This window comes from Loxodonta africana, chromosome 9 (assembly GCF_030014295.1).
Source record: "Loxodonta africana isolate mLoxAfr1 chromosome 9, mLoxAfr1.hap2, whole genome shotgun sequence".
Taxonomy (NCBI): domain Eukaryota; kingdom Metazoa; phylum Chordata; class Mammalia; order Proboscidea; family Elephantidae; genus Loxodonta; species Loxodonta africana.
In genome coordinates, this window is record NC_087350.1 from 101,546,644 (window position 1) to 101,569,030 (window position 22,387).

The following is a 22,387-nucleotide window of genomic DNA, read 5'->3' on the forward strand; positions in this document are numbered from 1 at the left end:
ATACAGGTGTCTGGGCAGAGAGGCTGAAAACCAGTTGCCATGGAGTCACTCTGACTCATGGCGACCCCACATATGTCAGAGTGGACCTGTGACCCATAGGGTTTTTAGTAGTTGATTTTTCAGAAGTAGATTGCGAGGCCTTTTTTCCAAAGCCCCTCTTGGCTGACTCAAAGCTCCAACTTAGCAGCTGAGCACATTAACCATTTCCACCAGCCAGGGACTCTGGGAAGAGGTGCTAGAAGTAGGGAAATAAGTTAGGAAACACATACAATAGTCCAGTGAAGAGGCAACGCAGGGTCTATGAACAGAGAAAAGGACTAATGGGAGAAACATTGAGGCAAAGAAATATGTAAGACACAAGGAAGGAGGAGGATAGTTCTAAGGTTTCAAGCCTGAATCTGTAGGAAGATGGTGATTAAGGGTAATAGAAATAGGGAACAATGGAGGAGAAGCAAATGTATGGGAGAGAGATTGTTACATTCAGAGTAACCTCCTAAGGTAGATAATTTAATTTTCCCAATTAAGAATTTGAGGCTCAGAAAATCTTCATGAGCATTTATGTTGTTGTCAGGTGCCATTGAGTTTGTGCTGACTCATAGCTACCCTACGTACAACAGAACAAAACACTGCTGGGTCCTGCACCATCCTCACAGTTGTTCCTATATTTGAGCCCATTGTTGCAGCCTTTATAAGACAGGGTATATAGATGAAAATCACACCCAGATCTTTAGGACCAGCATTCTTTATTTTTGGACATAGGAAATTTGAATCCAGTGGAGATGTCCAGTAGTCAGTTAAGTTAAAAATTTTGAACTGGAAAGCGAGTGAACAGTGCTGAAGAAATAGATTTGTAGAATCATTTAGGGGGATGGTGTAGGGTCACTATGAGTGAAAAGCGACTTGATGGCAATGGGGTTTTTTTGTTTTTAGGGTAATGGTGGATTGAACCAGAGTAAGAAACGAGACTGTCAAGAGAGAGAACAGAGAGTATAAAAGCAGGAGAAATAGCATGGGAGATGCAACACCCACAGGACCCTCAGGAAGAAAAGCCCTTGGGACTGGACCTGACGCCAGCACAAAGGAAGGGATTTTACCGAGGTTGGGGAAAGAATGTGTGATGGTGATAAAATTGTATGAGGATTCATATGCTTGATAAACAGCAGTATTTCCAAAAAGGACTGATTCAGGGCATTGAATACTGTCTTAGATTGGGTTCTCTAGGGAAGCAAAACCAGTAAAACATATAAATTTGTATATAGCGAGAGATTTATATCAAGGAAATGGCTCACATGGTTGTAGAGACTGGAATGTCCCAAATCCATGGGTCAGGATAGAGGCTTCTCCTGACTCACGTAGCTGCAGGGGCTGGCGAACCCAAGATCAGTAGGCCAGAGAGCAGGGCTCTTGCTCATAGGCTGCAAAGATTGATGAATCCCAAGATCAGGCGGCAAGACTGCAGTTAAGCTGTTAGCTCAAGTCCCAGAAACCAGAGGTTAGACAAACAGGAGCCAGCTGCAGGATCCAATGCAGGCAAAAAGCCCCCGAGTCTTGCCAGAATGTCCACATATATTCAACGCAGGCCACACATCCAAGGAAACTCCCTTTCAACTGATTGGCTACTCATAGCAGATCCCTTCATGGGGGTGATCACATGTCAAATATCCATATAGAAGTGATCACACTATTATATGACTGCCAAAACACTAAGAATCATGGTCCAGCCAAGTTGACACACAGTCTTTTTTTTTTTTTAATTAATTTTTATTGTGCTTTAGATAAAAGTTTACAAATGAAGTCAGCCTCTCATACAAAAATTTATATATACCTTGCTATACATTCCTAACTGCTCTCCCCCTAATGAGACAGCACACTCCTTCCCTCTGCTTTCTTTCCTCATGTCCATTCAGGCAGCTTCTGGCCCCCCCACCCTCTCATATCCCCTCTAGACAGGAGATACCAACGTAGTCTCATGTGTCTACTTGATCTAAGAAGCTCATTCTTCACCAGTATCATTTTCCATCCCATATTCCAGTCCAATCTAGGTCTGAAGAGTTGGTTTTGGGAATGGTTCCTGTCTTGGGCTAACAGAAGGTCTGGGGACCATGGCCTCTGGGGTCCTTCTAGTCCTAGTCTGACCAGTAAGTCTGGTCTTTTTACAAGAATTTGGGGGTCTGCATCCCACTGCTATCCTGCTCCTTCAGGGGTTCTCTGTCGTGTTCGCTGCCGGGGCAGTCATCAGTTGTGGCCAGGCACCTTCTAGTTCTTCTGGTCTCAGGCTGATGTAGTTTCTGGTTTATGTGGTCCTTTCTGTCTCCTAGGCTTGTAATTACCTTGTGTCTTTGGTGTTCTTCAGTCTCCTTTGCTCCAGATGGGTTGAGAACAATTGATGCATCTTAGATTGCTGCTTGCTAGCATTTAAGACCCCGGACGCCACGCTCCAAAGTGGGATGCAGAATGTTTTCTTAATAGATTTTATTATGCCAGTTGACTTAGATGTCCCCTGAAACCATGGTCCCCAAACCCCTGCCCCTGCTACGCTGGCCTTTGAAGCGTTCAGTTTGTTCAAAAAACTTCTTTGCTTTTGGTTTAGTCCAGTCATGTTGACCCCTCCTGTATCGTTGACACAGTCTTAACCATCACAAATGCTATTGCACCCATTAAAAATCACCTTTCAACTGTGAGTTTGGTCAGAATGAACTCTTCATATTGAGTGAAATCTTCATTCTTTGGATCATATTTCTTTACTGTGTGTTGGGTCCCATCTTTTTGAGCTGCATTTCCAATTGTGGAACCCCACTTGGAGACATTGTTGCCTTGCAATGTTGCCATCTTGTTTGGGAAAAGTCTGGATAATCAGAGACCAGGGAGAGCAGACACACTTACCTCCTTCTTTGCTCTATCCTTTGCTTTCACCATTGCCATGCACATCTACACACGCGTACACGCGCGCGCACACACACACACACAATTCCTTTGGTTGAGAGCTGTTTTATGTTTCAAAGTGTTCGTGAGTTTAATCTGAAAAACAAAAATTATATCTCTAAAAAGAAAAAACTCTTTTGCAATCCAAACATCACCTCTACTGAGTGTAAATCTCAGTGGATGAATTACTAAAAGCTACACTGCTGTGTTAATATTCTAAGCTATTTGATTTTTACTTGTTTATATTTGACTCACAATTAGCAGGGAAGCACACCTCAATTCTAAGTTTGAGGGGCAATCACAATGTACTTGATCTTTCTTTCCAGCTCTGTAGGGCAGGCATTCCCAACAGGTTCAAAGAAAGGCCTGGCCAGACTGACTGTGAAACAGCTGTTGCCACAGCCAACTTCCATTGCCTTTTCTGCTGAGAAGGGGGTGAGGGCAAATGCCTAATCCTCATCCACCCCTAAGTCATCACGAGGCTTTAGGAAAATAAAAACCAGCTAGCTCTTCCCCACAGTAAGTTGTGGACTCCTCCTTGAGGAAACCTTTGCTTGGTACTTTTCCTGGATTGTCTGGTTCAGTAGGCTGAGTGTTAAGAAGGTGAACTGCTTTTCTGAAGCCAGAGAACCAGATGGGATTTCTTGCTGTGAAAGAAGGTAGTAGTAGAGTGGATGGGAGGAGAATGGTGAGAACAGGAAGGACCACTGCAGAGTTCTTAGTCATGGCAGCAGTTGGTAGAATAATAATAACCGTTTAGCTGAAGAACAAGATTTATAACCATTCAGAGGCCTGACATTAATTATAAAGAATTCTAATGACTCAAGTGGAAAACCTGGATTGAATGCCCTCTACCCTTCTAAGCAATACTCTTTTTCAAGGCTGAATAATTGTTAATAGACGTGTATTTGCATAATGACTTTCTCTGTATTCTCTAAACTGCCCCAACAAATTGCTGTAGCATACCTCTGCTCTTTCATGTTCTTCACCCCACCCTACCCCCATCTCCACCTATAAGTAAAATTTAAATAATTAGCTTTTTCCAAAGACATTGTCAAATTTATTGTAAGGTATTTTTAATCTTGGATCAACAAAGAGACAGAGTCTACTGGTAGCAATAAGTATCCAAAAAAAAAAAAGATCGGAAAAGTTTTTGGCCCATTTTGGTTATAGGGCTGTGGCTATGGAGGAGAGACTTGGGAGAAGCAAGGAGGCAGGCTTGGACTAGGACATTATCTGACTATCTGACTTCCATGACATGAGACTGCCCACTTGTCAACAAATTGTCCTAAAATTCTGCCAGCCAAACATTTTTTTAAAAATCTCTTCAATTTACCCTTGTACCTCTAGTGAGACACATTCATTGAAGCAGGGGGAATGGACCCTAGAAATGATATAGAATGTTTTGAAGGCTGAAGGTTTAGACTAGATAATCAGATACTCTGTGATATGAGATTCTGCCTCCATCTTGGAAGAAAAGTATCTTTCAAGTTTGTGAACATAAAGTTGAACATACTAAAGAATTTTAAAGCCTTCTAATTCGTGGGGTTGGAGAATTGAGTTTGAGGATATTTAGAAGATTCTAGTAGTATAAGGCTTGTTCTTTGCAGAATGAGATCACTAATGTATTACTAAGAAGTCCTGGTGGCCTAATGGTTAAGCACTCGGCTGCTAGCTGAAAGTTTGGAGGTTCGAATCCATCAGTGGCTTCACAGGAGAAAGAGCTGGTAATCTGCACCTGTAAAGATTACAGCCTAGAAAACCCTATGGGGCAGTTCCACTTGGTCACATGGGGTCGCTATGAGTTGAAAACCACCTTGATGGCACCTAACAACAACAACAACGTATTGCTGTGAAAAACAGCAGAAATCTTTCTGATACAGTTACATTGTCAGGAATGAACCCCCTGGGAAGGTTCTTCATTTTACAAAATCAGTCATATTGAGAAACAAAAATAAAATGTTCAAATTATATATTTTTTTAATTAAAAATGTAATTCTCATACACATGCAGTGAGCACATATCAAAGAGCTGTTTAACTCGTGAATGAGGAAGGCAGTTTGTTCCAAGAGCATTTGAAGAACAGTGGTATATACAGTCAATAGAGAAAAACCCATTGCCATCGAGTTGATTCGGACTTACAGCACCCCTATGGGACAGAGTAGAACTGTCCCATAGGGTTTCTAAGGAGAGGTTGGTGGATTTGAACTGTCAACGTTTTGGTTAGCAGCTGAGCTCTTAACTACTGCACCACCAGGGCTCTTAAGAAATGCTGAAATAACCGTCAAGTTAGATACAAAACTGATTGTCTAACAAGGTATAAACTGTACCAGACAGAAATCATTTACATCTTATCAATCTTCTCATGTCACAGAGCCTGGGCCCTAGTCAATAGTAATTAGAAAGTCAAACATATGTTCCTCTAGAACAGTACTACCCTATAGAATCTTCTGCAATGACAGAAATGTTTTATGTCTACACTGTTCAACACGGTGGTCACAAGCCGCACGTGACTAGTGAGCACTTAGAATATAGTTAAAAAAAAAAACAAACCCAGTGCCGTCGAGTCAATTCCGACTCATAGCGACCCTATAGGAAAGGGTAGAACTGCCCCATAGAGTTTCCAAGGAGCGCCTAGAGGATTTGAACTGCCGACCCTTTGGTTAGCAGCTGTAGCACTTAACCACTACACCACAGGGAATATAGTTAGTGTGAATGAAAAGCTAAATTTTAAATTTTATTTAATTTTAATTAATTTAAATAGCAACATGTGGCTAGTGGTTGCTGTATTAAGAAGTACAGGTCTAGGGAATCAAATAATCCTTAGATGAATCTGAGGAATGCCTTATTTCCAAGGTTAGAATAATTTTTTCTAACAAAAATTCTTCATAAATAATCAGAGGATGCTTTGCAGAAGCAGAATAGAGACTAAAATTATTCTGAGAGACTCAGGTCATTGTAATATATTATTAAAATAATATATTTTATCCCCACCTTCTCTCATATTACACATTCAGTTCATTTGGAAATGAACTTACCTGTATCTGTAAACTGTATCCAGAATCCAACTACTTCTCACCACCTCAAGTGCTACCATTCCAGTTCATGCCACAGCCATCTCTTTTCTGGATTACTGCAGCAGTCTGCTTAATGGTCTCTAACCTTCAATGCCAAGCATTTCTCAAACTGAAAGAACTGAAGAAAAAATTCAAGCCTCAGCTTGCAGTATTGAAGGATCTTATGGGGAAAATACTAAATGAAGCAGGAAGTATCAAAAGAAGATAGAAGGAATACACAGAGTCACTGTACCAAAAAGAATTGGTCAATGTTCAACCATTTCAGGAGGTAGCATATGATCAAGAACCAGTGGTACGGAAGGAAGGACTCCAAGCTGCACTGAAGGGAATGGTGATAAACAAGGCTCCAGGAATTGACGGAATACCGATTGAGATGTTTCAGTAAACAGATACAACACTGGAGATGCCTACTCATTTATGCCAAGAAATTTGGAAGACAGCCTCCTGGCCAGCCAACCGGAAGAGATCCATATTTATGTCCATTCCAAAGAAAGGTGATCCAACCGAATGTGGAAATTATCAAACAATATCATTAATATCACACAAGTAAAATTTTGCTGAAGATCATTCAAAAGCGGTTTTATCAGTACATCAACAGGGAACTGCCAGAGATTCAGGCCAGCTTCAGAAGATGTGGAACGAGGGATATCATTGCTGATGTCAGATGGATCCTAGCTGAAAGCAGAGAATACGAGAAAGATGTTTACCTGAGTTTTATGGACTGTGCAAAGGCATTTGACTGTGGATCGTAACAAATTATGGAAACACTGCAAATAATGGGAATTTCAGAACACTTAACTGTGCTCATAAGGAACCTGTACATAGACCATGAGGCAGTCATTCGAATAGAGCAAGGAAATACTGCATGGTTTAAAGTCAGGAAAGGTGTACTTCAGGGTCATATCCTGTCACCGTACTTATTCAATCTGTATGCTGAGCACATAATCCGAGAAGCTGGACTTTATGAAGAAGAACATGGCATCAGGATTGGAGGAAGACTCATTTAACAACCTGGATGTGCAGATGACACAGCCTTGCTTGATGAAAGTGAAGAGAACTTGAAGCACTTACGATGAAGATCAAAGACTCTTTCAGTATGAATTGCACCTCAACATAAAAAAAACAAAAATCTTCACAACTGGACCAATAAGCAGCGTAATGATAAATGGAGAAAAGATTGAAGTTGTGAAGGATTTCATTTTGCTTGGATCCACAGTCAACACCCATGGAAGCAGCAGTCAAGAAATCAAATGACTTACTGCCTTGGGCAAATCTGCTGCAAAAGACCTCTTTAAAGTGTTCAAAAGCAAAGATGTCACTTTGAGGACTAAGGTGTAAGTGTCCCAAGTCAGAGTATTTTCAGTTGCCTCACATGCATGTGAAAGCTGGACAGTGAATGAGGAAGACCAAAGAAGAATTGATGCCTTTGAATTATGGTGTTGGCAAAGAATATTGAATATATCATGGACTGCCTGAAGAATGAACAAATCTGTCTTGGAAGAAGTACAGCCAGAATGCTCCTTAGAAGCAAGGATGGTGAGACTTCATCTCACATACTTTGGACATGTTATCAGGAGGGACAAGTCCCTGGAGAAGGACATCTTGCTTGGTAAAGTAGAGGGTCATCGAAAAAAAGGAAGACCCTCAATGAGATGGATTGACCCAGTGGCTACAACAATAGGCTCAAATGTAACAACGATTGTGAGGTGGTGCTGAACTGGGCAGTGTTTCATTCTGTTTTATATAGGGTTGCTATGAGTCAGAACCGACTAGACAGCAACGACCTTCCACCTTTGCCTCCCTGTAGTTTCTTCTCAATATAGCAACCAGAGTGATCCTTCTAAAAAGTAAACTAGACGTTGTGACTTCTCTGCTCAGAACTCTTCAGTGGCTCCTCATCTCACTTAAAGTAAAAGCCAAAGTCCTTATAACTGCCTGAAAGGCCTCATGCAAGCCCTACCTCCTCTTGCATCTCTGAGGCCATCTCTTACTGCCCTCCCACTTGCCACTCTCCTCCAGCCACTCGGGCCCATTTATTGTTCCTTGTATACGTTAGACACCACTCTATTAAAATTTCAAACCCTCCCATCCCACCCCAGCCTGCCCAATTCGTCTTACCTTTTTTTTATTCTATAGCACACATCACCTTCCAGCATACTCTATAATTTATTGTATCTCTCTCCCTGCTACACTGTAACCTTCACAAAGGCAGGGCTTATCCCCACTCTTCCAGAGTCAGCTGTGCCTGGGCAAAGCACAGCCTGTTGGCATCACATGAAAGCTGTAGTTACAAGCCCCTACAAGAGACTGAGGGGAAGGTCCTTTTCCTTTGGGGTGGCTAGGGGTTTCCTAAGGGAGTGAGTACGGGCACACCTGAGTGAAGGCTTCATAGAAGGGCTATGTTAACTGGGGGGTTTTGAAGAAGGACCGGGGGAGCATTTATACTACTTTCTCCTTTTGAAAAGAGCCCTGGTGGTGTGACGTTTAAGTGCTTGGCTGCTAACCAAAAGGGTGGTGGTTCAAATCTACCCCATGACTCCACAAGAGAAAGATCTGGCGATCTGCTTCCGTAAAGATTACAGCTTAGGAAACGCTATGGAGCTGATCTACTTTGTCACATGGGGTCACTTTGAGATGTCAGCTAACCACCACCATCACCCTCCTTTTGAAGACTTACTCTGGAATAATTTCCTTGGGGTGCAATAAAGACTAAAGTCAAACACTGTCACAGACCCCTTCGTGATGAAAATCTGTACCTCACTCCCAGGACAGTGTGTGTCTAATCAGGGAAGACTAAGCAAAGGCTCCTGGGTAAGAACAGTAAGTGCTCTCTAGCCTACTTGTAGGGCTCCAACAGAGAGAGGACAGGAGACACGTGGGCAGGGCACAGTCCTGACCAGAGGGCAGGAGAGAGGGACTTAGACTTCTTTGCTGCACATACTTATTCACATGCTGCATAATGCTCCTGATAAGGTGGCCAGAATTAGTAGATCAAAATGCAGGACACTCAGTTAAAGATGAATTTCCGATAAAGAACAAATAACTTTCTAGTGTAAGTATGTCCTATGCACTATCTGGGATATACTTATACTGAAAAAAAGTGTTTACTGGAAATTCAAATTTTACTTATGTATTTTAAAAAATTATTTTATTTTATTTTATTTTATCTGCCAACCTACTTGTGGTGTATTTTATCTGCCAACCTACTCGTGGTGTTATGGATTGAATTGTGTCCCCCCAAAATACATGTTGTAAATCCTAACCTCTGTGTCTGTGGTTGAAATCCTATTTGGGAATGGGCTATCTTTGTTAAGTTAATAAGGCTGGATTAGTGTAAAGTATGCCTTGAGTCAATCACTTGCCAGATATAAAAGAAAAAGATTAGTGAAACAGAGATGGAGGAAGATGGATGCCAAGCCACATGGAAACCTCTGAGGGAAAAGAAGCTGGAGAGACAAGGACCTTGCCCCAGAGCCGAGAGAAAGAGTAAGCCTTCTCCTAGAGCACTGAATTCAGACTTCTAGCCTCCTAAGCTGTGAGAAAATGAATTTCTGTTTGTTAAAGCCATTAACTTGTATTTCTGTTACAGCAGCACTAGGTAACTTAGACACCTGGAGTTCAAAATTTCAGAGGATTTTTTGTTGGAAGATGACTTTAGGATACGCAGTTTTCATTGTTATACTTTCAGGGATAAGGCAGAAGGCATATAAATTGAATGAATATTTCCACAAAAAAGTAATAAAAATTCTGCTTCCAGGAGAGCAGTGGGATGCAGACCTCAAATTCTCATAAAAAGACCAGACTTAATGGTCAGACTGTGACTAGAAGGACCCCGGAGGGCATGGTCCCCAGACCTTCTGTTAGCCCAAGACAGGAACCATTCCCAAAGCCAACTCTACAGGCAGGTCTGGACAATGGGATAGAAAATGGTGCTTTTCAAGAGTGAGCCTCTTGTATCAAGTAGACACATGAGACTATGTGGGCAGCTCCTGTCTGGAGGGGAAATGAGAGGGCATGGGGGTCAGAAGCTGGCCGGATGGACACGAAAATAGAAAGTGGAGGGAAGAAGCGTGCTGTCTCATTAGGGGGAGAGCAACTAGGAGTATATAGCAAGGTGTATATAAATTTTTGTATGAGAGACTGACTTGATTTGTAAACTTTCACTTAAAGCACAATAAAAATTAAAAAAAAAAAATTCTGCTTCCAAATCTTCACGGTAAATTGCCTTGCCAATGATTTGCCTTCCCACCAGCCACAGATTTCCCTTCATATGTGTTTTTAAAGGTGTGTGTTCTCAAATTAGGTAATTGCTGTGAACAGTTAGCTATTAGAGTTGTACTACCCACATAAGAGGGAGGTGAAGCAAAACATTCTGCCCTAATTTTCTTTTGCCAGTAAGCTTCTGACTCACAGATCAGTATTTTTGTTTGTTTTATACGTGTTTCTTATGAGCTCTGTATCTAACTTTGGTGTTTCCTTGCATTCTTGTATTCTTTGAAAGCTTACTTACATTTTTAAATAGATAATACTTTCACATAGTTCAAAAATAAATTATATAAAAGCGTTCAGTGAAAAGTCTCATTCTCACCCCTTTCACCGTCTTCAGATCTCACCACTCCATACCCAAGAGATCTGGTTGTCTTAGAGCCGACTGCAATTCACAGTGACCCTGTGAGTGTCAAAGTAGAACCTAGCTCCATAGGGCTTCAACATAATCTTATGGAAGTAGATTGCCAGACCTTTCTTCTGAGGTATCTCTGGGTAGACTTGAATTGTGGAACGACCAACCTATCGGTCATCAGCCAAGTGTATTAACCATTTGTACCACTTAGAGGTAAAAACAAAAACAATCAAAACAAAACCCATCACCAATGAGTCAATTCTGACTCATAGCAACCCTAAAGGATGGGGTAGAACTGCACCATAGGGTTTCTAAGGAGTGGCCAGTGGATTTGAACTGCCAACCTTTTGGTAGCAGCCTGAGCTCTTAACCACTGTGCCACCAAGGCTCCGTGTGGAGATAAAAACCAAAACCAAACCCAATGCCGTCAAGTCGATTCCGACTCATAGTGACCCTATAGGATAGAGTAGAACTGCCCCATAGAGTTTCAAAGAAGCGCCTGGTGGATTCAAACTGCCGACCCTTTGGTTAGCAGCCATGGCACTTAACCACTACATCACCAGGGTTTCCCCATGTAGAGATAGTAACCACTTTTATCAGGTATATATAACGTGCATAGCTTTTTAGTATAAATGTGAACAAATATGAATACATATTCTCATTCTGCCCCTTTTAAAACAAAAGGAAGTATCGTTATAAGCCTTGCATTTTTTCTTCGCATAGTATCTTTGAAGATCTTTTCGTATAGGTACATAGAGAGTTCCTCGTTCTCTTTTTACAGTTGTGTAGTGTTCTGTCAAGTGGATATGCTATAGTCTTAACCAATGCTTAATTCATTTACATTTGCATTATTTTTGATTTTTTATTTTTACAAATAGTGCTTCATTGGTTAAACTTTTACATGTCGTTTGTTAATGTGCAAATTCATCTATAGGAAAAATCCAAGAAATAGGAGTACTAGGTTTAATAGTAAATGGATTTGATGTTCTTCAGAGTTTTCCTAAAGCAGTACTATATCCTTCTTCTCTTGGTGAACTCATCCTCATTCTTCAGTATTCACTTTAAACGTTAGCTCCTCTGTGAGGTCTTTCCTGATTCCCTCTCTAAGTACAGTCACTTACTCCCGCCTCTGTTCTCTCGTTGCCCCGTATTTTTGCCTCCACTATTGCTCTTAGCTTGTTGTCCTGAGATTATTTATTGATACGGCAGTCCCCTCCCATGGTCTATGTTGAAAAACTGGGAGAATGCCTACTCTATTTTTGTAACCCCAGAACCATAGACGGTGAGTAATGTGCAGTAGATACTCAATACAGATGGATGGATGGATGGATGGATGGATGGATGGATGGATGGATGGATGGATGGATATGATCAAAGGAATTACTATTCCTGAAGTAAATTTCAGAAAGTATGACCCTATGGAGACTCTGGGGCAGAGATGGATGTTAAATACCAGTGTGTTTTGTTAACTCCTTAGGATTTGGCCTGGCTGGGTGAGCTTATTTATAGAGAGGTCCTGGACCAGGTGCAGGGTATCTTCAGGTGAGGATTCAACAATTGAGGTCTGTACTGGATAAGGTTCATTTGGATGTAAGCAATAAAAGTTGACCTTCCATCACTTCAGCAAAAATTAGGTTTATTGTGGAAGTTCACAGTAGAAGGAAGAGCTGAACAACCAAATCTCAGGCAGGATGGTAATGGGGTCATTGCTTCTGAAACAGGAAGAACTTGTGGGTTTCTTTCCTGAGCATTGTTAGAGTTGACTCAGCTCCTACCATATTCTATCTTTGTTAACATTCTCAAAATTCCCAGGACAGAAAATGTGATAGGGTCAGCTGCCTCTTCCCTTGGATCACTAAGGGGTAGCTAAAGGAAAGAATGGATAGCACAAAAAGCTAAGAGCTGTAATGGAGGCATGGCCTTTGGGGAACTCATGTGGGCCAGGCAGGCATTGTAATTTTTGACTGCAGCCAGCCTTCAATATGGATTATACCTCAACATAAAACAAAGCACAATAAAAATTAAAAAAAAAAATAAAAACCCTCACAACCAGACCAATAAGCAACATCATGATAAACGGAGAAAAGATAAATCATGATAAACGGAGAAAAGATTGTAGTTGTGAAGGATTTCATTTTACTTGAATCCACAATCAACAACCATGGAAACGGCAGTCAAGAAATCAAATGATGCATTGCATTAGGCAAATCTGTTGCAAAAGACCCTTTTAAAGTATTTAAAAGCAAAGATGTCATCTTGAAGACTAAGACGAGCCTGACCCAAGCCATGGTGTTTTCATTTGCCTCATAGGCATGTGAAAGGTAGACAATGAAAAAGGAAGACAAAAGAAAAATTGATGCCTTTGAATTGTGGTGTTGGTGAAGAATATTGAATATGCTGTGGACTTCCAAAAGAACAAGCAAATCTGTCTTGGAAGAAGTACAACCAGAATGCTCCTTAGAAGCAAGAATGGCAAGACTATGTCTCACATACTTTGGACGTGTTATCAGGAGGGATCAGTGTCTGGAGAAGGACATCAGGCTTTGTAGAGGCTAAACAAAAAAGAGGGAGACCCTCAGTGAGAAGGAATGACACAGTGGCTGCAACAATAGGCTCCAGCATAACAAGGATTGTGAGGATTGCACAGGACCAGACTGTTTCGTTTTGTTGTTACATAGGTTTGCTGTGAGTTGGAACTGACTCAGTAACATCTAACGACAACAACAATGGGGCCAATGTGACAAGACGGTGGCCTTCCCACCAGATATGTGTGGCAGAACGACAAGGAAGCCAGGGAGAAGTATAAAGAAGGTTAGTTGGGGAGGGAATGAGGTAAGAGAGCAGATGAGGGCAGAAGCTCAGCCACCAAGACTTGGGTACCAGTTCAGGGTTAGGCTGGCAGCTAAATGTGGAATTGGAGTCATCTGAGTACTGTTGGCCTTGGAACAAGATTGATTCTGGGAACTAGAAGAGGACTGAGCCTGCCCTTGGGAAATGAGTGGGCAGGCAGCAAGGATGAATGTGCAGGCTGGAAACCAGGCTGGCCCTGCCATGCGTGATTCCTTGATGTAGAATTTGGAGCAGAGCTACCCAGGCATTGCTTATCCCTCGTCTGCCAGCTGACACTGGGAAGGAAGGCCCAGCCTCCTAAATTGCCTTAATCCCTACAAAGTTCACTGACCAAAACACTCACATATGCCATTGTCTCTCAACTATTGGTGCTTGTTATTTTTTTCCTAGTTGATGTTGTTTGACCTTGAATCTAACCTGTCTACTGGTATGACTGAAAAAGGTGAGAATACTAGCGTTCATTTTGTACCTATTGTCCAGACATAATGATAGAGATGGCATCTGTGTTACCACATTTTTAAGCCTTAAAATAGCCCTTTAGGAAATAGATCAGGCCTTTTTTTTAATAGATGAATTAACTTAGGCCAAAGGGGGTATGGTAACTTGAACACAGTTTTCTTAGATCCCAATGCTTATACTTCTCCTTTTAGAGCACCCTCTAGATTCTCTTGGATCTCAGCACATGCCCAGTGGGGCCCAGGGTACTTGTCTCTCTCTTTTTCAATATTATTGTGTCAAAATTCATACAATATAAAATTTGCCATTTTAACCATTTTACGTGCACGTTTCAATGACATTAATTACACTCACAAAGTTGTTCAACCATCACTACTATTTCCAAAACCTTTTCATCACCTCAAACAGAAATTCTTGTACCCATTAAGCAATAACTCCCCGTTACGTGTTCCCCCCAGCCCCTGGTACCTCTTCTCTACTTTCTGTATTTATGAATTTGCCTGTTCTAGGTACTTCATATAAGTGGAACCATACAATATTTTGTATCTGGCTTAGTTCACTTAGCATAATGTTTTTAAGGTTCATCCATGTTGTAGCATGTATCAGAATTTCATTTCTCTTCATGGCTGAATAATATTCTATTGTATGTATATACCACACTTGTTTATCCATTTATCTGTTGATGTACATTTGGGTTGCTTCCACCTTGACTATTGTGAATAATGCTACAATGAACTTTGGTGTACAAGTATCTGTTTGAGTCCCTGCTTTCAATCATTTTGAGTATATACTTGGGAGTGGTATTGCTGGATCATTGGTAATTCTATGTTCAGTTTTTTGAGGCTTGGCCAGCTTTCCACAGTGGCTGCCCATGGTACTTGTGTTTTGATAATGACTATATGACAGTTGAAGGAGCCCTAGTGGTGCAGTAGTCAAGCACTCGGCTGTTAACTGACAGGTCGGTGGTTCAAACCCACCAGCTGCTCCACAGAAGAAAGATGTGGCAGTCTGCTTCTGTAAAGATTACAGCCTTGGAAACCCTATGGGACAGTTCTACTTCATCGTACAGGGTCTCTATGAGTTGGAATCAAATCATCGGCAATTGGTTTTTTGGTTTATGTCACGGACAATGGAATGCACTTGGAGTTAGGACACCTTGATTCTGGGTTCCACAGTGCCATTAATTAGTTGGTTCAGTTTGTTCATCTGTAAAGTGAAGGATTGAATTAACTGACATCCAGGTACTTTAATTGCTCCAAAAATGCCGCGCCTCTGGTTTCAGAGCTTTTGAGGCAATTAAAGATCACTAACTTTAATTTGGTCTATAGATATCTGCCACATTGGTGCCACATTTTATTAGCCTCAGCAAAGGTATGTCAGTGCTCTTTCAATTCTTCTTTACTCCTTTACTAATTTTTTTTCCACATATATATGATTTAATGAAGCAGAATTGAGTACCACGCTACTGTAATCTGGCATTCCCAAGGAAACTTTGAACTTACCTATACAGTTTCTCAGGTATGATTTGGTACATTGCCTTCTTATGATTAGTTTGTAAAAGCTACTTAAAAATAACTTATAATGATTTTAGTAGTAGAAGCCTTTTTTCAAATGAAATTCTCATTCAAAACTGCAAAATGTTAACCAAATATAACCAGACCAGTTGCTGTCGAGTCAATTTTGACTCATGGTAATCCCATGTGTGTCAGAATAGAACTGTCCTCCATAGCGTTTCCAACTGTTGGTTTTTCAGAAGTAGATCACCAGGCTTTTCTTCTGAGGCAATCGGGGTGGACTCAAACCTCCAGCTTTTTGGTTAGCAGCAGAATGTGTTAACTGTTTACACCAATCAGGGACTCCAAACCAAATATAAATGGTGTGAAAAAAGTTATTACATCAACAGCTGAGAAAAAATTCTGTTGAGAGAAAAGTGGTTTTTGTATTGGAAAAGACTTCCATAGGAGGAATGTGAAACTTAAACTTTTATGTATTAGAAATGAACAGAAATTTGGAGGTGGATGAATTGCAGAGAACAGAACAGAGAGAGAGCTCAGTAATGTAGTCCAAACCAAACCCAACCCATTGCCATCAAGTTGATCCCAACTCATAGCGACCCTATAGGACAGAGTAGAACTGCCCCATACGGTTTCCAGGGAACAGCTGGTGGATTCAAACTGCTAACCTTTAGGTTAGCGGCTGAGCTCTTAACTACTGTGCCATCAGGGCTCCAGAGCAATATAGTAGATATAGTAGTAGGCTGAAATTGATGGAAGGAACTTCTTAAGAGTAGGAGTGTCTAACATTCAATTTTAAATTGTTGTATTTCTGTAATGTAAATTATGTCCATCTCCCCAACTTTGTCTGCTACCTTTATGTGAGTGAGGCTTTTGTTTATTTGTGTGGAATGGGCAGGTAGGGGTAAAAAATAAGGAAAATGACTGAATTCCATATAAATTGAAGTAATTTATTGAAAGGAGAAACTAGCATTTATAGAGTGCTTCTACGTTCCAGACGATAAAAACAAAGCAAAACAAACAAACAAAAAAAACAGTTACTGTTGAATAGATTTCAACTCATGGCAACGTACCTGGTACATTTAATTTTCTAAACAACCCTACAAACTAGGTGCTATTACTATTCATCCCATTTTAGAGATAATGAAACTAAAGCCTAAAGAAAATAAAACACTTGTACAAAGTTACCCAGGGAGCAAGTGGTACTAGTAGAACTTGAATTCAGATTTGTCTGACTCCAAAGCATATCTGTTACCCAGTCATGGCCCTATGTAGCCCCTCATGTAAGACAGGGGTCTACTCGTTCGGATTACAAAAACTTGGAGCCGGTGGCAAGCTATGCTTTCTATTCTTCTTTGTCTTTCTCCCAACTGAGTTTTGTGCTATTAAAGATTTTGTGGTTAATAAGCAAAAAGAAATTTACTAGCTAAATGTAAAGATGGTATCATTTCCTTTTATTAATAATACTTAACATTTATTAACTTACAATCTGCTCGACATAAACTTTACAAGGTAGGTGGTCACATCGTAGAAGGCAGTGTAAAATAGTGGTTGAATGCAGGTCTGAACCCTTAGATCAGACACTTTTTGATTGTATGAATTGGGCTAATTACTTAACCTACCTGTGCCTTTATTATCTTCCCTGTTAAATGGAGTTTATAGCCTCACCTTCGTTTTTAGCCTAAACTGAGTCATTCATCTTGATCATCTATTTTTTTGTCCAGACTTGTATCCTAATGAGTTTTGGCTTGTTCCGAAGACATCAAAACCTTAATATATTAAAAAGAGTAATTATAAATAAAACAAAAAGATCTCTGAAGGCAACTCTGTTAAAGAAATTTCAAAATACTTCCAGCAATAACGTCATTGAATTGATTATGTAGTCTCCCATGGAGGTAATTTTGAATGGGGCAAAATTACTTTATCATTATCTCAAGTACTATAAAACAGAAGAAATCGTATATCCTTCTTTTGGGAGCATCTATATCCAGACAGCTGGGAGCCTAGTATGATATCCACAGAAAAATGGCCAGAGACGTGTCCACTAGTAATTAGCATAGACACACTAGGAATAAGGGCACACAAGATTAGGGTTGACTGAGTTTGGGGATGCAGTTTTTAATTTCCCTAATAGCCAAATCCTCACTGATGCCCCAATGTTCTCAGAGGTTAAGGGTCCTTTACCTGTTCTCACCTACCTCCTGCCTACCCTGTCTGCTACCTGTTCAGTGTGTTTGTTGCTTACTTCTTGTAAAATTTGCCAATGGCTGCCTCTTCCCAGCTAAGATAGATGCCCTGGATCTTGTTCCTATTTGGACATCAGCCAGCAGCATTCAAGTCTTGCCTCTTGTTTCCATTACTTGATTGCCAGATTCAAGTTTCCCTAAACTAACTGTCTTTTTTCCTGTGTTCAGACTCAAACTTCTTTGGTTTGGCCCTGCCAGATACCACCCACAATCCAGTTATGACACACACAGCTTATATTCTACAGCCTGCTTACCCGTGCATGGGAGGATCTGGTAGGTGGAGGACAGGAGTAGAGCAGATAAAGAGAACAAAACTACTCAGTTGAGAAATGGGAAATAGGACATAGGGTAAAGGGTAAGTTGAAAGGATAGAGAAAGACAAGTTGCAATCAGTATGTCATTAACCAATTAGATTTATAACCCAACCAGTCAGGTATGTTAAACAATCAATACGATATGTGATAATTTCATTCATTCAATATTTATTGTTGAAGTTTCATTTATGGTGAAGAAGTTCATAGTAATTTGCAATTTCAACATAGAGAAGGTTATATGCATTTGAAGTTTTTTTTTTTCCCCTGGTCATGTAGGGGCAGACAGAATTTGCTGATGTGTAGTAAATTTGAAATTGTTTTGATATTCGGGAATCATGCTCCATCTGAGTGAAAGGAGTCTCCATGAAGAAATTGCACCAATGCTTTCATTCATTCATACAGCAAACACTTTTGAGCTCCTGTTATTTGCAAAACATTCTGAGCATGTAAAAAAAGCATGAATGAATTGTCGTCATTGATTCTGTGACTAGGGCGGTGTGAGAAAGAGAAGATTTGTATTCCATGTGTATAATACAATGTAGGAAGTGACAATTGCCACAAGACATGAAGACATAAAGTCCAGTGGAAGTTCAGAATAGGAAGAGGTGACTTTTAGCTTCAAGGTTTAGAGAAAACTTTGTAGGGATGATGGCACGTGACCTGGACTTGAGGAGGGCATTTCAGGCAAGGAAAAAAAAAAAAGAACGAGACAGGAAAGAACAGCACATGCATATGATACATCTTGCCTCACAGCTTGAGTCAGAAGATGAGTCACGTTCCGTTTGGTAGCAAAATTGATCTGAATCTACATCTTATCTATTGTAAAAATGTCTGTCTTCTCTCTTTGACTTCTTCCACCCTCCCATGGTAAGTGCAAAAATTAGGTCTTAGTTCCACTTAACACTATTGAAAGAAGAGAGACCCTCGCAGCCAGTTGTAATTCTTATTCACAAAGACCACTTTAGTCCCTTAGGGTTGCCCTTCATCAAATGACTGTCCATCAGTGGTTTCTGAAGTTTTAGAAGTCTTTGTCTCCAGGGTTATTTTTGGGAGCTCTATGCCTCTGCAGGCCTGGGTAGAACTCTTCATTTATCCAGGTATGTAATTCACCCTTTCCTCCAAATGCCCCCCCTCCGCCAGCTGTTTTTCCCAAATTACAAGACATTGTTAGGGTGGTTGAGTTAGAGAGGTTTTCCAGTCTCAGCCACTTTTGGCACCTGGAGCCAGCTGTCTCCCCAGCCCGCTATATATCATTGAGGGACATGGAGGAAGACTGTTTCCGTAATGCAAAATCTTACCTCATTTCCTGGATCAAGATGAGTGTTACTTTTTTATAAGGAGATATCTATCTGTTTAAAATGAATCATCAAAAGAATTTATTACTGAACTCAGCTTTAACTTAACATTTATATGTTTTCTTCTACAGTATTTATATGAAATGTTTACAGATGAAGCGAGAAAGAATTAAAAAAAAAAAAACTCTTCCTTTAAAAAATCTGAATGTTTTCAACTTCCACATCTGGCCATGAAGGAGTAATTTGTTTTTATACTTTTCCTACTCCCATAAATAACTCTAAAGCAGAAAAAAACATGCAGCAACTGTTTCAGGCATTGGACAACATATACCAAGGGCAATAATCCTTGATGCTGGAAGCTATGCCACTGATATTTCAAATACCAGCAAGGTCATCTGTGGTAGATACGTTTCAGTGGAGCTTCCAGACTAGGACAGAGTAGGAAGAAAGGCTTGGCTATCTACTTCCAAAAGTTAGTCAGTGAAAACATGGATTACAATAGAACACTATCCAAATGGCTTGCTTTACATACAACATCAGAAGGGATCAATTGCTGGAAAAGGATACCATGTTTGGTGAAGCAGAGGGTCAGTGAGGGCAAGGGAGACACTTGATGAGATGTACTGGCACAGTAGGCTCAATGGTGGGCTTGAAAATGGCAGTGTGTGTGAGAACAATGCAGGACTGGGCAATGTTTTGTTGTTGTACATACAGTCACCATGTTTCAGGGTCAAATCAACAGTAACTAATTATATCTAATCAGGACAGTGTAATATTTGTATAATGATAGCAATTGAACAGAATATGGAGAAAAGAAACAGCCAATAAGACTTCTCCAAAAGAGTGTAAAGAGAATCACAGATGGGGAAAAAAATTTTGCCTATGATGTATCTGACAAGGGTCTAGTTTCTAAAATTTGTAGAAAACTTTAATACCTTAACAATAAAATACAAAAAATAAAAAATGGGCAAAGGATATGAACAGACACTTTGCCAAAGAAGACATTCAGGCAAGTAAAAACATATGAAGACATGTTCACAATCGTTAACAATTCAACCAATAAAAAAAAAAAACCCCAAACCCAAACCCATTGCTATCGATTCCCACTCATAGCAAACCTATAGAACAGAGTAGAACTGCCCCATAGGGTTTCTAAGGAACAGCTAGTGGATTTGAACTGTTGACTTTTGGCTAGTAGCTGAGCTCTTAACCACTGCACCACCAGGGCTTCCATTAGCAGTTAGAGAGATCCAAATCAAAACTATAAGGCGACACCATCTCACTTCGACTTTACTGGCACTAATAAAAAAAAAAAGCCGAAAATAACAGACGTTGGCAAGGTTGTGGAGACACTGGAACTCTTATACACTATTGGTGGGAATGTAAAATCGTACAACCACTATGAAAAATGGCACCATGCTTCCTCAAAAAACTAGAACTAGAGACCATATGATCCAGCAATCCGACTCCTAGGTATATAAAAAATTACCCTAAAGAAATAAGAGCCATAACATGAGTAAACATAGGCACACCCATGTTCACTGCAGCATTGTTCACAATAACAAAAAGGTGGAAACAACCTAAGTGCCTATTAACAGATGAATGGATTAACAAACTGTGGTACAGACGATGGAATACTACACAACGATAAACGGTGAAACATCTCACAATATGCATGATTTTGGAGGACATTATACTGAGTGAAATAAGCCAAGCACAAAAGGACAAATATTGTCTGTTGTTGTTGTTGTTAGGTGTTGTCAAGTCGGTTCGACTCATATCGAGCCTATGTACAAAAGAATGAAACACTTCCCATGTCCTGTGCCATCCTCACAATCATTGCTATGCTTGAGCCCATTGCTGCAGCCACTGTGTCAATCCATCTCGTTGAGGGTCTTCCTTTTTTTTGATGACCCTCTATTTTACCAAGCATGATGTCCTTTTCCAGGGTCTGATCCCTCCTGATAAGATGTCTTAAGTGTGTAAGATGAAGTCTTGCCATCATTGCTGCCAAGGAGCATTCTGATTATACTTCTTCCAAGACAGACTTTTTCATTCTTTTGGCAGTCCATGGTATCTTAAATGTTCTTTGCCAACACCACATTCAAAGGTGTCAATTCTTCTTTGGTCTTCCTTATTCATCGTCCAGCTTTTGGATGCATGAGGCAATTGAAAACACCATGGTTTGGGTCAGGCATACCTTACTCTTCAAGGTGACATCTTTGCTTTCCAACACTTTAAAAAGGTCTTTTGCAGCAGATTTGCCCAATGCAATGCGTCTTTTGATTTCTTGACTGCTGCTTCCATGGGTGTTGATCGTGGATCCAAGTAAAATGAAATCCTTGACAGCATCATTATCATGATGTTGCTTATTGGTCCAGTTGTGTTTTCTTTATGTTGAGGTGTAATCCATACTGAAGGCTGTGGTCTTTGATCTTCATTAGTAAGTGCTTCAAGTCCTCTTCACTTTCAGCAAGCAAGGTGTGTCATCTGCATAATGCAGGTTGTTAATAAGCCTTCCTCCAATCCTGATGCCCGTTTCTTTTCATATAGTCCAACTTCTTGGATTATTTGTTCAGCATGTAGATTGAACAAGCATGGCGAAAGGATAAAACTCTGAAATACACCTTTCCTGACTTTAAAGCATGCAGCATGAGACTATGATAAAGTAACAGCAAAAGGTTTCACACAGAAAAAAAAGAAAAAAAAAAAAACATTATTTGATGGTTACCAGGGATAGGAGGGGAACAGAGGGAAAATTACCAAATAGATAGAAAGCACATGCTAATTTTGGTGAAGAGAAAGGCAATATGGATAAGTCACTGCAACATGACTATCTTAGTCATCTAGTGCTGCTATAACAGAAATACCACAAGTGGATGGCTTTAACAAAGAGAAGTTTATTCTCTCACAGTCTAGTAGACTAAACCCAGTGCTGTCACTAGTAGACTAGAAGTCCAAATTCAGGGCATCAGCTCCAGAGGAAGGCTTTCTCTGTCTGTTGGCTCTGGAGGAAGGTCCTTGTCATTAATCTTCCCCTGTTGAGGAGCTTCTCAGCTCCGGGACCCCAGGTCCAAAGGATGTGCTATTCT